At 38.6% G+C, this 17,399-nt stretch overlaps 1 non-coding gene across 1 annotated transcript; it reads right to left on the bottom strand.

Annotated features, from left to right (window-relative positions):
• Window positions 1-907: 907 nt before the first annotated feature.
• TRNAK-CUU lies at window positions 908-980 on the bottom strand. The gene has a single exon. It is a non-coding gene; the product is annotated as a tRNA-Lys (tRNA).
• Window positions 981-17,399: the final 16,419 nt, after the last annotated feature.

The following is a 17,399-nucleotide window of genomic DNA, read 5'->3' as shown; positions in this document are numbered from 1 at the left end:
TCTCTTCCCTTTTTCAGCCAAAGAACTGGGGGAAAACCTGCCTATTATTATTACTGCCTTCATTTCCTCTCCTCTTATGCTTTTGCAATCTAGTTTCGAATTTCAGTATTCAATTGAAAGTTACCAGTGATTTCTTAATTTTCAAATATGACGGTCCTTTTTTCAGACTTTATTCTTCCGCACCTATCTATTCCATTTGACACTATTGACCACATTCTTTTCTTGAATACTCTCCTTTTTAACCCAGGCTTTCATGACATTACTCTTTCCTGGTTTTTCTGCTACCTGTGTAAGTACCCCTCCATCTCCTTTATTGATTCATTATGTAATGGGGGAAATGGGGTATGGGTTGGGTTAGGGATTGGGGTTCTTAGGAATTCCTCTTTAAAGAATTACACCCTCTTGCACACAAAAGTAGTTAGAATAAGGTGGTAGTTTATTTAGGGGCAAGGGAAGGGAAGCGGGGAGGGAAGGGAAACCGTGACAGAAATCCTTGGACTTCTCATGGGGAGATAGGTACAAAGCACGAGGCTTAGAGGTACCAATCTCCTAGAGCAGGAGATGGTAGGTACTTTTATAGAAGACTGATGGGGGGAGGGGTGACCATTTGACTGTGGAAAGTTCCTTTAGTGAGGAAGGACCATCCCCCACTGGTGGTAGCTGGGGGAATTGGGTGAGGAGTGGCTATGGATCTCTATTCAGGACACAAAGGCCGCAGCCACACCCAAATTTATCTCCCCAGCGTAAGGGAGACCAGAATGAAGGTTGGGAATCTGAAGCTAGCTCAGTCTGATTTGGTTCTGCTTATCTCTCTAGGCATTATCTGTCCTCTGGTTTAGTTTCTCAAGGAGAAGGTTCCTTGATGTGCCCCAGAGAAATTCTGGGGTGCTCTGCACCCCATGACATTTCCCCAATGTGGGGCATGAACCCACAACCCTGAGATTAAGAGTCTCATGCTCTACTGACTGAGCCAACCGGGCCAAATGATATGGGGGAGAAACCGATAGGAAAAAGCACGTGGGTCCTTAGGATTCCTCTGTAAAGAATTACACTCTCACACAAGACCTAATTAGGAATAAAAGAACAGGTTTATTGGGGTACAAGAGAAACCGGCCAGGAGGAAAGTTTTGCCTGAACAAAATGTTTTCCTCCCTCACTAGCTTGTGGAGTGCCATTTTATAGAGTTTAAATGGGATGGGTAAGAGTTTCTTATTGGGTGAGGGGCTGGTGGTCTTCCCCTGTTGCACTGGGGTAGGAGGAATCCCTCGTGAGTGATCTGGTGGTGGGTGTCAACTTTGTCCTGATGGGTCTAAGCAGTCTGCTGATGGGCGGTTCCAGGTGGTCTTCTCCTGGATTACCTCATCCAGTTGCTTAGGAGGCCTGGAATGTAGGGTGGTGGTCCTGGAGCATGCTCAGTTCGATCTGGTGCCGCTTATCTCCATTGGGGGTGTGTGTGTCCTTGATTGAGTTCAGGGAGAGGCCTACTCGATTTCAAGGGAAAACCCCTGAGGTCCCAGAGAACTGTTGGGGTAACCGGGGCCCATAATCCTCCCATGACATTTGTTTATATCATGCTTTTTGAGGACTCTTTTCACTCTACACTTTTTCTTTTGTTGACATCATCAGCTTCCATGCATTTAGCTATCATTTCTATTCTAATGATTCCTAGATCCATATAGCTACTCCTGAACCTCTGTCCTGCATCACTTATTGACTTTTAGACATTCCAAACTGGATGTCCTGAAAATAGCTTAAACTCAACTCTTTTTCCCCAAGCCCACTCTTCATTCAAACTTCCCTCTTTCTACCAAAGTCACCACCATTCTTATAGCCTTGCAGGTTCTCAACCTTGGCATTGTTCTACATTCTTCATTTTCCCTCTCCTTACATATTCAATCAATTACAAAATCTTGCCATTTCTACCTCCTACCTGACCTTTTCTCTATACTCATACATCAACCACCTTAGTTCAGGCCCTTACCTAGATCATTGTAAAGACTTCCTAATTGGTCCCCTTACTTCAAGTCTCTCCCCACTCCAATGTATCCTCCACATTGCTGTCAAAGTAATTTTTCTCTAGTGCAGATCTGATCAAGTCACTTCCCTACCCAATAAACTCCAATGACTCCCTATTGTCTCCAAGATTAAGTATAAAATTCTCTATTTATCTTTGAAAGCCCTTCACAATTTTGTTTCAACCTATTTTTCCATTCTAATTGGAGAGTATTCTCTTTCCTGGATCACTCTGTGATATAACTGGACTGGCATTCTCTCTTTCCTTTGCACACTGTACTCCAGTTCCCATCCCTTTGCCATTGCCCTGTCCCTCTATGCCTGAAATGCATCTTTTTCTCTCTGCCTCTTAGAAGCCTTGGCTGCTTTCAAGATACAATTCAAATAGTACCTTCTATCTGAAGCCTTGATTCAGACCAATTTTTATTTTTGCAGATGTTAGAATTCTCCCTTTCAAAGTTCTTTATATTGAACTACTTTTCATTTATTCTTTGAAAATGTATTCTGTACATATTTAAATATATACTTATCATCTCATCTGTTACAATGTAAGCTCCTTAAGTGCAGAGGTTGTTTCATTCCTGGTATTCGTATCTCTGGCACCTACCCTCATGATGTCCTTCAGAATAACAGTGTTTGGCAGTAGTTGGTGCTTAATAAATATTTGTGGATTGTTTTACATTTAAATAGCCTTCTATAGACAATGCCTTGACTCAGTGAAGTGACCCTTGGGAAATTGAAGCCCCCAGGCAGCCTATTTGGGAAGATTGTAAATGCTGAGGGCTCCCTTCTCCCTCCACCCACACACAGGGATTTTTGTAAATGTGTCAAGTCAGAAACTGTTAAGACAACTCGGTTCTTACACAAAGAATGAGCATGCTGCTCTGTAAAACCAAGTTAATACTGAGGTTCATGAAGCCACCCAGAGAGCCATGCTTTATGCCTGGCACCTTTAGGAGCAGTTGAGCATATGTATGGAAAGGACTCTGGACTGATAATAGCACAGGTCAGTAATGTTAAAAGACATCTGGCTTGTGGACATTGGCAGGAAGCTCTGAGTTATTATACTTGGCAAATCAAACAAAAACTAACTTACTTGATTTAGCAGGTGTGTGTGTGTGTGTGTGTTTTCCTAATTCTATGTCTTGGATGAAGGTGATATGCTGAGGCATAGACAGATGTGATGGACTTGGGAATAAGTCAGTCACTATGACTGTAAGAAAGAGGGGCTGCATGACTTCATGGCCAATCCATCAAAGCTATGAGGGTGGAGAATCTGCTTTTATCAGGTGTCCAATGAATCTTATGGACACCTCTGGAAAATGAGGCTGTTTTGGCTTCATTCCTGTCAAAGAAAATATATGTCCAGGGTTCAGGCTCAGTGGGAAGCAGTTGATAGAACAGAGGGTTCTAGGGCTGCACTCCCCATCCAGATGCTTGAAATCCAACGGGAGAAAGACTCAGTCATTCAACAGTACATGAATATGATCCCTGTCACAGGGGAAATTGGTGGTGGGGAGGTCCTTAGGTATTCTGCTTTAAAAAAATTACACCCTCTCGCACACAAATCCAATTAAAATAAAATAATCTTTTATTTGGGTGCTAGAGAAAAGAGACCAAGAGAGAGAATCTCAAGGGGAGATAATGATTTAGAGACATGATTTTCTGAAATGCATTTCTCCTAGAACAGAAGAAAGGCAAAAGCTTTTATAGACCAAAGATGGGATAACCACCTGACAATGGAATATTCCCTTTGGGGTTGGGGAAAGCTTGAGTGAGAGGTGGTGGTCCCGACTTCTGGAGTTATCTCTGTCCCCTGGCACCAATCAGGTAGCAGCCACTCTTAATGGGTTTATCTCCCTTTCTTCTCGAGGTATGTCTATCCTTTAGTTTAGTTGACCAATTTAAACTTGAATAGTCCCAAATTCCTTGATATGTCCCAACTCCATAACAATCCTCATTACCATAAACGTCTTTGCATTTAGAAAAAAAAAAAAAGAATTATGGTCTTGTGAAAAGAGCACAGGGCTGGTAATCAGAAAACCTGTGTTCTGATTTCTATACCACTAATTAGCTGTGTGGATTTAGAAAAAAAAAAAAAGAAAACACATGCTGCTACTGCTGCTGCTGTTCTTACTATTACTAGCTGATGTTAAAATATCACTTTACTATTTGCAAAATGCTTTACAATTATTCTCACATTTGATCCTTCTAACAATCCTGTGAGGTAGGTACTGCACATATTATCATTCCCATTTTACAGATGAGAAAACTGAAGCTAAGTGAGGTTGAATGGCTTGCTCATGCTCACAACTATAAAGTGATAAAGGCAGGATTTGAATCCAGGTCTTGACATTAGCATTCAATTCATTATGCCATATCGCTTTTCTTTGGGTATGACATATACATAAGCATATATAGTATACACACATGCACACAGAAATATAACTTATATGACAAAAATGTATACATTATGTATATTAAGACCTCTTTGGGTCTTGGATTTCCCTATATGTCAAATGGGTATACAATCTATACTATCATTAACTTTCCAATATTATGACAACTGAAATATAATGGTGAGAGTATGAAAGGGACCTTATTTTCCATATAGTACAAACCCAGTCTTTTCTTGACTGATATTAACATATCACTATATATCAATTAATATTGAGCTATATCACTATATAGTTACACAACACATTTCTTTCTGGGATACTGTGATATGGGTCATCTGATATGGCTCCCTTCCTATCTCAGAGTTTATACATAGAATAAGTGATTGCCGGCCTGAAAAAAGAGCATTCAGTGTTTAGTTTTATCATTAATTCCGGGCAATTTTGTGTACTGAGTCTATTGAATTAGTTAAATGGATCTAGGTATAACCATAATAATTAGTATTAACAAAGTGCCTTTGTATAAACATAGATCCAATTAATTCTCCCAGCAGCTTGTTATTTTTATCTCAGAATTCAAAGAGAAGCAGAGAGCATCTACAGCAGTGCTATCAAACTCAGATTGAAATTGGGGACCACACAACCAATACACAAAGATCCCTGCAGGTCATATATTGACTTTCTTGTTGTTGTTCAATAGTGTCCAACTCTCCAGGACTGTATTTTTGGAGTTTTCTTGGCAATGATACTGGAGTGCTTTGCCATTTCCTACTCTAGCTAATTTTACAAATGAGGAATGAGGGAAACAGTGACTTGCCCAGGATCACAGAGCTAGTAAATGCCTTTGGCTACATTTGAACTCAGGAAGATGGGTCTTCCCAATAACAAGTCCAGTGTTCTATCCAATGTGCTACCTAGCTACCCACTGAAAATCATATATTAACATTATGTTCTAACGTATTTTCATTTATTTTGTGAAAAATTTCCCAGTTACATTTTAATCTGGTTCAGGCAGCAATGGACACTGTTGTAGGGTATATGTAGTCTGTGGACTGTTTGACACCACTATGCCAGGCACCATGTTAAGTACTGGGAATGCAAATATGAAAAAGAAAGACAATCCCTGCCCTCAAGGAGCTCACAATCTAATGGGGGAAGACAACTCATAAAATGAAATTGTAAAGGGTAGTGAGCAAGGGAGAGGGGGCATGGTAGAGCAATCAGTCAAGAGGAGTCCTAAGGGAGAACAGCCAAGTGAGAAATGAGATGTATGATCTGAGCTCTTTCCTTTAGTAGAGGTATTGGAGTTCATGACCCCACCCCTCAATTGGAGAGGCAGAGAGTAGAGTGGAGATGAAGTACCAAGAACTGGTGGAGAGAAGTCAGTACCCCCCTCCTACTTAAGGCCCTTTCTAATGTTGCCAGTTATTAATAGCTCTAACCTACCCTCACCAAAATTACTTGTAATTACATTTATTAATTCATTATACACTGGTGTACATGCTGTTCCCCATCTACCCACCCTTACCCCCAGCTAAAAATAATGCAAACTTTTCGAGGGTAGAATTTTTGTGTGTGTGTGGCTTCATATCTCTGATTGAGATCTAGGGAAATGAAGGCAAAGAGAATGTACAAGGTTAAGATTGAGTGATGACAAATGGCTGGAACCGTGAAAAGAACAGAGTCTTTCTGTTCTTCACAATCTTTATCCATCATTCAGTAAGGCAACATGTATTTATTAAGCACCTACTATGTACCATGAACTATGCTGAGATGGGATTCAAATAAAGGTAAAAAAACATGTTTCTTGCCCTCAAGGAGTTCACATTCTAAAGTGGAGTCAACATGTAAAGAAAATCAGCATATAAGTTATAAACAGTGTAAATGGAAAGTAATCTCAAATGGAAGGTACTAGAAGCCAGGGGTATACAGGCCTCCTAAAGAAGGAGGGATTTGAGTCATTGTGAAGAAAGCCAGAGAAACAAATGGGCAAAGGTGAGGGGGTGAGAGCATTCCATCCAAATCTACATATATATGTGTGTGAATACATATACACATATACATATGTATGTATGCATACAAATGTATTGCACATGTATATGCATGTGTACATGTATATTATATGTATATGTATATGCAGATCCAGAGGTGTGAGGTGATTTATCTTAGGTCACACAGCTAGTCATTGATAAAGCTGGAACTTCCTTTCAGCCAGGTCTTTGGTCTCCATGTGTGTATATATGTATGTGTTTGTATATGTGTATATTATATGTAAGTGTATATCATGTGCATATGTATGTGCATATGTAAATATGAGAGAGTGCTAGATATATAGATTTTGTAATCATGTGATATTTGTACCCATGGGAGCTAAAGACATCACTAAGTAGTAAGATAATCTAGAAGGGGAAGAAAAGAAGGCCCAGGATAGAATCTTGGGAGATACTCACAGCTAATACCCACAGGACATAACCTGGATAAAACCCCAGCAAAAGGAGACTGAGAAAGAGTAGTCATTCAGATAGGAGAACCAAGAGAGTCAGATTGTGCAAACCTAAAGAAGAGAGAGTATCCAGAAGAGGGTGACTGACAATATCAAAGGCTACAGAGTTGTCAAGACGGATAAGCATGGACAAAATACCATTAAGTTTGGCAATTAAGAAGTCATCAGTAACTTGGAGAGAGAACAGTTGTAATTGAATGATGAAAGCAGAAGCTAGATTACAGAAGACAGCAAATAAAGGCCCCAAATGTAGAGAGCTTTTTTGAGGAGTTTATCCACTAAAGGAACAAGAGACATAGGGTAATAGCTAGCAGGGATGACTGGCTGAAGTAAAGGTTTGGTTTTTTTTTTTTAATTTGAATGGGCAAGGCATGGGTACATTTGTAGGCATCAGGGAGCAGCCAGTGGATAAGGAGAGATGGAAAATAGGTGTGAGAAAGGATAAATGATAAAGCCAGAAATCTGCTAGAAAAGAAGGAATGGAATGGAAAATGAGCCACTGCTTCATGTGAGACAGGGCTACTCTACTGCCCTTGTATTGTGTGTATAGGGTATATATTGGGCTGGGCACAATGCCCCATTTCCTCTTTTGGGGTGTTATTTTTATTATTAAAACCTAGCCCACTTAGTTAAATTTCCTGAAATCCCTAAATATTCTGTTCTGCCCTCCAGTTTAGTTCATTATTTGTGTCCATTACAACAGTGAATTTAATGACAGGTGGCAGGTAGACTTCAGCATCTTGTGAGAAAAATGGGGCTTGTTAATTTATTCTGCATAATACCCCTAATGTTGTGATTTTCTATTTCAAACTTGCAGGGACCAATAAATCAAAGCTGTTGCATTCCATCGAAGTCAAACTCAGCTGACAGCTCTGACATTCATGGGGACACGGACCACAAGCCCTGGCTGCTATTTGTTCCCCACTATCAAGTGAATGGTGATAAAAGGTGCTAATTATCAATTAAGTGCGACTGTTTTACCTGTACTCTTGTACTTGGGAAGCTTTGCCAAGTGAATCCAAATGAAATCCAGTGTTCTTAATTTGTCCTCTCTGCCTAGGGGACCAGATGACTGGTTTGGAATGAAGGCTAGCCCCATCCTGAAGAAAGAATGCTCTGCATGGAGACCAAAGACCTGGCTGAAAGGAAGTACGAGCTTTGTCAATGACTAGCTGTGTGAACTAAGATAAGTCACCTCACACCTCTGGATCTCAATTTTCTCATATGTAAAAAAGATGGAGATTGGATTAAATGATCTCTAAGATCTCATTCAAATTTTATGATATTCAAATTCAATTCTCTGCTTTAGTTCAGAAGTTGCAGGAGAGTGTTCCAAAAACATACTAATGCTGGGCTATATTTTCATGTTACAATGTGGTATGAGTCATATTGCCTTTTATTCTAAGTCTTGTATAACCTGGCTTCACCCTCTCAAGGTGGATTGCAAAGGATGATGGGAATTAGGAGACCTGAATTTTGGTCCTGGATTTGCTCCTCCTTTGGGCCTCAGAATTGAAGAATTTCAGAGTTGGGAGGGATCTTTGAGGTAACATCTAGTACATAAGTGAAAAGGAATCATGGTCAAAACATCCCTGATCAGTGTCCATGCTATCTCTACTTCAAGACCTTCAGTGAAGGGGAAGCCACTACCATCTGAACCAGCTCCTTTCACTCTTTTGTGGCTTTAGTTTTTTCCTTATGTTGAGTCAAAATAATCTGTTTCTTTGAGGCCTTAGCCCATTGCTTATATCATAGTTATGTTTTCTGGGGCCAAGAAGAACAAATGTCCTTCTTCTGCCTACCCTTGGTCTTCTCTTCTCCATGCTAACTATTCCTAATTCCTTCAACTATTCCTATGATGGCATACTCACTAGTCACATCATCATCTTTCTCACCTCCCTTTAGCCATTTTATAGTTTGCCAATATCTTTCCTAAAATGTGCTTTCCAGACCTAACCACAGTACTTCAGATATAGGCTGACCAGGACAAAGGAGAATGGAACCAACATTTCACTCATAATGGGCACTATGGGTAATGGAACCTAAGAGCTCTTTAGATTTTTAAGTGCTATGTCACATTTTTGGACAAATATTGAGTTTGTAATCTAGTTAAATATTTAAGACTTTCCTTTTACTTTCCTCAACATTAAAATGAATCACTTAGACTAGATGATCTGTTAGGTACTTTCCAGGTCTGATGGACTCTTTCACAGGTCTTTTTACTATATACCCTATGTTCTAGATAGGCAGTTTTTCTCATTGTCATTGACACACACACCAAATTCATTCCCACCTTTCTGGTTCATTCTGTTCTGCCTACCTGCAGTGCCTTCCTATTTCTTCCATCCCTATCTTAATCTTCATCATTCTTTTTTTGTTCATTTATTTTTAATTTATGAAATAACACAAGAATTTATCATTCTTTAAGGTAAAAATCAAGTCCTATCTTTTTCAGGATAATTTCCTGTATAACCTAGCCAGGAGGCATCTCTTTCTTTTCCAAATTACTAATATACTTATATTATGTATTGCATGGATACTTTGCTTTTTAAAAATTATGTCATGTTTTGATCTCAACTAGACTGTGAGTTCCTGGAGAGCAAGGACCATATCTTAGATTTTTAAATCCTATACTCCTAGCACATAGCCCCGTGCTACATACAGAGAAGACTCAATCAAAGCATGTTATTAGTTGGTTGATTTATTTTCCACCTAAAAAACTTAAACTGTATCTATACAATATCGAAACATTAAGCAGTCAATCAAAATTATATCTATTAAACCTCTCATGTGCCAGGCACTGTGCTTAGCCCTAGAGATAAAAATATAAAAGTAAGATAAATCTTGCCTTCCAAGGAGCTAACATTCTACCGAGGGATTGCGACGTTTGCAGATAAATAAATATAAAATATGTATGTATATGTATAAATATATTTTAAAAGAAATTACATGTGTACATATGTATATGCATAAATATATATACACACAAGCATATACAAGCAGACAGGCATACAAACAAACATACATACACACATCTATCCATCCATCCATCCATGTGTGTACAGTATTTCGGGATAGGAAACAGTAAAAACTATTCTCTTGAAGGCACTGGCATTTGAAATCGGCCTTTAAAGGGAGCAGGAAATTCCAAGTGGAAGAGGTGGGGAAGGAAATAATTGCAGAGATTGGGAACAGGTTGTAAAAAGGCACACAAGCAGGAGATATGTTATGGTTAAATAATAAAACTGAATATCATCCAGACAAGTGATTTATCGAGCAGTACGTGAGGCTGCAAAACAAACTGGGTTTTGGGCTCTTAGTAGCCAAGAAACCAGAACTTTGGTTTTTACCCAGTTAACATACAGTTTGGAGGCAATCAAAAACAGAATGAAAGGCTTAAGACACTCGGTTTCTTATTGGAGGAGGAGATCTGGAAACAATGATGTGAGGGTACAGGTTGGCTGGAGGAGACTGGGAAACAATTAGGAGATGCTGAGGAGAGAAGGAAAAGGGGGTAGTTTTGTGACATTCTTTAAGTCATATGACTCTTGGAGGGGGGAGTAATCTTGTGATTTCTCCATACTCAGGTGACTTTAAGCTTTAATTTCACAAAATGGTAGATGGAGACAAAATGGAGTCATTAGTGCTATTTCAATATTACATATGGAATGTTATATATGGGTAGCAGAAAAGAGAACATTTTGACTAGAGCACAGCATATGGGAGAAATAATGCATAATTAGCCTAGAAATACAGGCTAGAGTCAAACTATTAAGGGATTTATAGAAATATACACATACCTATATGTACACACACATAAACATGTGTATACACATGTGCATGTAAATACATATGTTTGTGCATGTGTGTGTTCATGCATGTGTGTGTAGGTGTGTGTGTGAATGTGTGTATGGCAGTGTGGAACCACCAAGTCCACTGAGTGACATGGTTAGATCTATTTTAGAAATATCAATTTGGCAACTATGTGGAAAGTAGATTGAAGAGGGAGAGCAATTGAATTCAGGGAGCCAAATGAGTGCCTGATAGATAGTGGCTATGGTACAAGTAGAAAAAATGAGATAGATGTGAGAGAATTGGGGAAGTTAGTACTTACAAGATTTGGTAAATGATTGGATATGGTTAGGTGTGATCAAAGAGTTGACTATGACTCTGAAACTATGAACCTGATTGCCTGGATATTCTAAACAGAAGCATGAACATAAAAGGAGGGACGGATTTAGCTAGGAGACAATGAGTTGATTTTAAACATATTGAATTTGAGGTGCTTATGGAATATCCAGGTAGAGATGCTCACCAGGGAAGTAGAGATGCTGGACTAGAATTAAGAAAGATGGGTGCTGGATAGAGAGATTTTGAAGTCATCCACATGCAGGTGAAAGTTGAACCCAGAGGGGCTTGTGAGGTCACCAACTGAGAATGTAGAAAAAAGAGAGGACTCAAGAAAGCCCTGGAGTATAACCATTTGTAGGTATTAGAACACTGATGGCAGTCCTGCCAAGAAGACTGAGAAGGATTGATAATAGAGGTCAGAAGAGAACCATAAGAAATCTGTGTCACAAAGATCCAGGACAGAAAGAAGATCTAGAAAAGGGATGATTAATATCATCAAATCCTAGACAGGGGTCAACATAGATAAGGATTAAGAAAAGCCTTTGAATTTAACAATGCAGAGATCATTCATGACCTTGGTAAGCAGCATATCAGTTAAGTGGTGAGGATGAAACCAGATTGTAAGTGGTTGATAAGTGCAAAATTGGAGGTAAGACATATAGTTTTTTTTTCCTAGGACTTTGTGATATAGAGGAGAGATATTGAATGATAGTTTGAGGGGAAGCTTGTAAAGTTTTTGTTTTTTTTTTAAGGATGGAAGAGATTTGGGTGTGTATTTTTGTAGGCAGCAGAGAAGAGACCAATAGTAGATAAGGAAGATGGAAGAGATAGGAAGAGAATAATTGATAGGGTAACCTTCCAGAACAGACAGGAGGGGATTTGATCAAGGTCATAAGTGAAGATATTGATATTGACACTGATGTTGGCAAATAAGAAGGACACTTCATCCTCCAAGATGGGAGCAAGTAGAGGAGAATAGCAAATAGTGTTGATGTGATTTGAAGTGTGACAATGGGGAGGAGAGGGACCTCAAAGAGAATGTTCTTAATTTTTTTTTTTTTTTGATGAAGCACGAGGCAAGTGTCCCTGCTGGACAGGGGTTGGGGATAACCTGGGGTGGGATAGGCTGAGACAGGATAGTGAAGGTGGCTTGAGGAGAGAATAAAATGTTTGGAACAGATGTTGTGGGGCATTACAGAGTTAATCAGTATACAGCGGTGAGGAGCTAGTTGAGATTAGACAGCATACTTTTGTTTTGTTCTGTTTTTGCGGGGCAATGAGGGTTAAGTGACTTGCCCAGAGTCACATGGCTAGTATGAGTCAAGTGTCTGAAGCTAAATTTGAACTCAGGTACTCCTGAATCCAGGGCCAGTGCTTTATCCACTGCACCACCCAGCTGCCCGATAGCATACTTTTGTAAGGGACCCCGCTATCATAGTTGCCACTTCTTTCAGTGGCAGATAGTAGCATGAGTTAAAGTGAACAAATGAGAGTAATAATCAAGGACTGGGGTTCGGAAAGGGATGAATGAAAATTGGACAAAGGGGCATGGGATTCAAAAGTAGAGGTTAGTGTAAAGTTAATTAAAAGGTAAGATTTTGAAGGGACAGAGGAAGTGAGGGTAGAACCTTCAATCATTTTAATCAAGACAATGTTTTAGTCAACCATATGGATATTTTATTTATATAACATCATAGAACCTGTTTTGACTTAATATTGGACCGCAATGTTTAGCTCTTTTGGTATCTTAATCACTCCTTTTATGGAACATTTTTTCTTTCTTTTTTTTTTTTTTGGGCGGGGCAATGAGGGTTAAGGGACTTGCCCAGGGTCACACAGCTAGTAAGTGTCAAGTGTCTGAGGCTGGATTTGAACTCAGGTACTCCTGAATTCAGGGCCAGTGCTTTATCCACTGTGCCACCTAGCTGCCCCAAATATATTGTTTGTTTGTTTGGGTTTTTTTGGAGAGGCATTTGGGGTTAAGTGACTTGCCCAGGGTCACACTGTATGGAACATTTTTTCAATGGAAAACTCCTACCATTCTCTCTGCTGGAAATACCATGACAAATATTGTTATCTTTTGAAATCCTTTCTGTTCTTCAAAACCCAAGTCAAATGCCAGCTCCTCCATCAAGGCTTCCCTTATTCTCCCAGTTGAAAATAACTGTTCCATAGCCTGACCTCATATAGAACTTTTACTTCTTTTATGTACATATTATATTAACTGCACTAAAGTAATTGTATACCCATTATATGTTTATTTGATAGTATTCCTTATTTACCAAATTGTAAGCTCCATAAGGGCAGCTAGGTGGCACAGTGGATAGAGACTGGCCCTGGAATCAGGAGGACCTTAGTTCAAATCTGGTCTCAGATACTTGACACTTACTAGCTGTGTGACCCTGGGCAAGTCACTTAACCCAATTGGATTTAAACAGCCATGGCCATCTCCAGTCATCCTGATGTATATCTTGCCATTGGACCCAGATGACTCTGGGGGTGAGAGTTAGGCTGGTGACTTTGCATAGCCCTCCCACACTTAAATCCAATTCACTGCAAGTTATGACATCACCTCCTGATGTCATAGTCCTCTTTGAGAATGAAGGACAAACAACAACAATTAGAAACTCCATAAGGATACTGACTGAACCTTAATTGACTTTATATTTCTCCTAACACTTTGTCATAGCTTTCTGTTTAATATATAGTTGTTGAATGAATGAATGGGGTGAATGGATGAATGAATGATTGAATTACCTTCATAAAACAGAACCTTGAGGGGGGGGGTGAAATCTAGAAAACAAAACATATGTCTATATAGGCGGCATTTTCCAAATAAAATGATTTGTTTGGGATTTGTGATATTCAAGAGCATTTTTCTCCCACAATAACTTTTTTTGATGACAAACATTTAGTGTTTTAATTATGATGACTAATGATGGCTTCACTAGTTTTGTTGATACCAAAATGGATTGTAAGGCAACAAAGATGATAGACCTCCTGAATAACAATACTCCCATTCATCCTATTGGTATTTTGTACTTTTTAAAGAATTTTTTCAGACATAAAAAATTTGATACTTATTATCAGTACCCAGCCAGTATAAAATCTAATGCCCACAGTGTAAGCCCTGGTAGCTCTACCATGCTGGCATAACTTTGAATATGGTCTGTGGAACAAATTACATGTGTTTTCCCATGAAAGGGAAGTAAATTTCAATTATCTATAATATTTGTTTATGTGGAACAGCTCATAGCCTGATGATGACTGATAAATGTATCATTGTCATAAAAGAAAAAAAAATGAATCAAATTCCATGAGTGAAGTTTTTGGTACCCAGAAGGTTAATGTGTTGTTTCTTTTAAAGATGGGCTTGTTTTCTTGAACATTTTTATTTCTTTTAAGTTTTTCATTTATAGGCCAGAAACTTATCTGTCTCATAATGGGCTTGTTTAATGAGTCTAAATTAATGTTCAATTCCTTCAATGAGAAAGAGATTACATTTCCCCAGGTGGCAGGGAGCTACTTTGGAATAAGTTAAGAATACAATTCAAGTGTTTTGATGGTTTTTTCCCTGAGATTTTCAGTCCTATTCCCAAAATAATCATGATTATCCCCAAATTGTTCCCATATACTAGATTTCTCTAAGTATAACATAATTAATATTTATATGGATTACCATGACATCAGAAACCTTTATTTTAACAATTCAACAAAGATATAAGTGCCTACTCTTCATATGATTGGATAGATTTTTTTGGTGACTTTAGTCTCATTTATGTGTTTTGTTTTTATATTAAATGTATTTATGTATCACTCCAACTTCATGGGAGATCTCTTGTAATAAGGTAAAACAGTTAAATAGAGTGGATAGTACAGTGACTTCATTAAAAAAAGTTATGCAACATTTCACTTCTCTAGTACATTGACCCCCACTCCCCACTTTCTACATATATTTTTGAATGAATAGAAATGTATTTTTAAATTTTTCTCATGTGGGTCCAAAATTAAATAGGAAGAAGGGAGAAAGTTTGATTGCTTTTGGGAAATTGGTATTTTTGTTAATCCCTAAAATAAAGACCAATTTTTAAAAAAATCACAATTCTTTTGCTGGTGCTATATGACTGTGAGTTATAGAATATTAGTCTCTGAAGAATTAATGCTTTGATTTACCTAAAGGACAATAAAGAGGTGCATGTTGAATGTGAATAGGTTGCAATATATTAACAATGATGAATTGCAGGATAAATGGAAAATAGGACATCATCAGAAAGATGTATCACCAGAAAAGGAGGTGCATTAATTATGTAGCAGAATGAGAGATGGATGATGGACAGGTGGTATCTTTCATTGATATCTAATGTCAAGAAAAGAGCCCAAGCACACTGGATGGCTTTTTCTGGAGGATTTATTGGAGGACAAGGGGAAGAGTTGCATGAGATGGGAAGTCTTGCAAAAGTTGCAATTCATAGGAGTGGAGGGAGTGCCCATGTGTAACACTACTAGCACTGAAGATACAAAGACAAAAGGGAAAAAAGTTCCTTTAAGGAGTTTGTCTAATGAATGAGATAAGGTTCATATAGTAAATGTTGAAATACCTATTATATGGTAAAAGGGAGAGAGGTGGTGGTGCTGTTATAGTGTTATAATCTTGTGGAGTAATCCCTCCTATGCTACAACTAAGTAATTGTTCTTGTTCAGTTGTTTCAGTCATGTTCAACTCTGTGACTCTGCTTGGGGTTTTCTTGGCAAAGATGCTGGAGTGGTTTGCCATTTCCTTCTCAAGCTCATTTTACATATGAGTAAACTGAGGCAAACAAGGTTAAGTGACTTGTCCAAAGTCATACAGCTTGTTTCTGTCTGAGGCCAAATTTGACTCATGAAGATGAGTCTTCCTGACTCCAGTCCTGGCACTCTATGCTGTACTATCTAGCTGTCCGTGGCTAAGTAAACCTCTTAAACCAAACAAATAAACAAACTTTTAAATGACTTATGAGCACCTTATTTCATTCCAATTAAAGCGCCAGGGGACCAGTCTGAGTCAATCTCATCACTAAAGAGAGTGATGTGAAATTTGCCTTTGAAGAAGAGTTGAAACTACTTTGTGGAAGACTGAATAAATTTGCTATCAGGACCCCTTTCATATACATAAGTCTGTAGGTAAACATCTAGGATCATATCTTTAGTGGGCAAAGTTCATTCACAGAGAAAGAGAAAGCAGGTACATCAAAGTATAAACAAAGCCAGAAGAGTAATACTGGGACAAAAAGTCAGTGGGGTTTTTTCAATCGCCAGTGTAGAGGTACATGGTGGGAGCTAGTAGGAAAGGGTCAACAAAGGTCTACTCCCTAAACCAAGTACAGAGCTCAGAGCTGGATCCAGCCTGGCTCCATTAAGGGTTTGTCATGTTTAGGTCACTTAGTGCTTTGAAGTTCTATTCAGGTCACAGCCTTTGTTTTCTGCTCCATTTTCTACTATTTCTTTACATGTACTCTAGTTTGCAGCCAAAGCAAATTCTCTGTTGTCTCCCTCTGGTTTCCTACTTTTGTGACTCTTCTTTCCAATCACATATAATCCCTTCCCTACGACATCTCCATTGGTTGAAACTTTTCAATGCTCAACTTAGTATCACCTTCACTGTAAAATCTAGCCTGCTTAGAGTTAAGGGTCTCCCTATCCATCAGAAGCAATGTTATTGTCCTCTTACAGCAGTCTTTGGGATTTAGTTCATCCTATATTATAGTATATTTATTTGTACAAATGCCTTATCTCCTCAAAAATACTATAACCTCTTTGAGGGCAAAGTCCATGTCTTATGAATGGATATGTATATCTTATGAATAGATATCAACACCAATTTTAATATTTTTATGGGGTGGCTTAATTTGTCAAAAGAAAAATTGTCATATTAATGCAGAAATATGTTTAATGTGATTGTACATATGTAACCTATATTAGATTGCTTGCTGTTTTGGGGAGAGGGAAGGGAAGGGGAGGAGGGAGAAAAATTTGGACAAGAAATCGTGTGTGTGTGTGTGTGTGTGTGTGTGTGTGTGTGTGTAACAAACATTTATTTTGTTTTTTCCACTTACATGTAAAGATAGTTTTCAACATTCATTTTCATAAGATTTGGAGTTCCAAATTTTTCTCCCTCCCTTTCCTCCCCGCTCCACAAGACAGCAGCCAATCTGATATAGGTTATATATGTACAATGCACAAGTACTCTTTTCTTTAGTCTGTGTTCAATCAATATCAGTTCTTTCTCTGGAGGTGGATAGTATGCTTCATCATTAGCCCTTTGGGATTGTTTTGGATTTTTGTATTGCTGAAAGTAGCTCAGCCATTCACAATTGCTC

The sequence above is a fragment of the Dromiciops gliroides genome, chromosome 3 (genome assembly GCF_019393635.1).
Source record: "Dromiciops gliroides isolate mDroGli1 chromosome 3, mDroGli1.pri, whole genome shotgun sequence".
Taxonomy (NCBI): Eukaryota; Metazoa; Chordata; class Mammalia; order Microbiotheria; family Microbiotheriidae; genus Dromiciops; species Dromiciops gliroides.
Note: the sequence above shows the minus strand (reverse complement) of the source record. Positions and strands in the feature narration are given on the sequence as shown.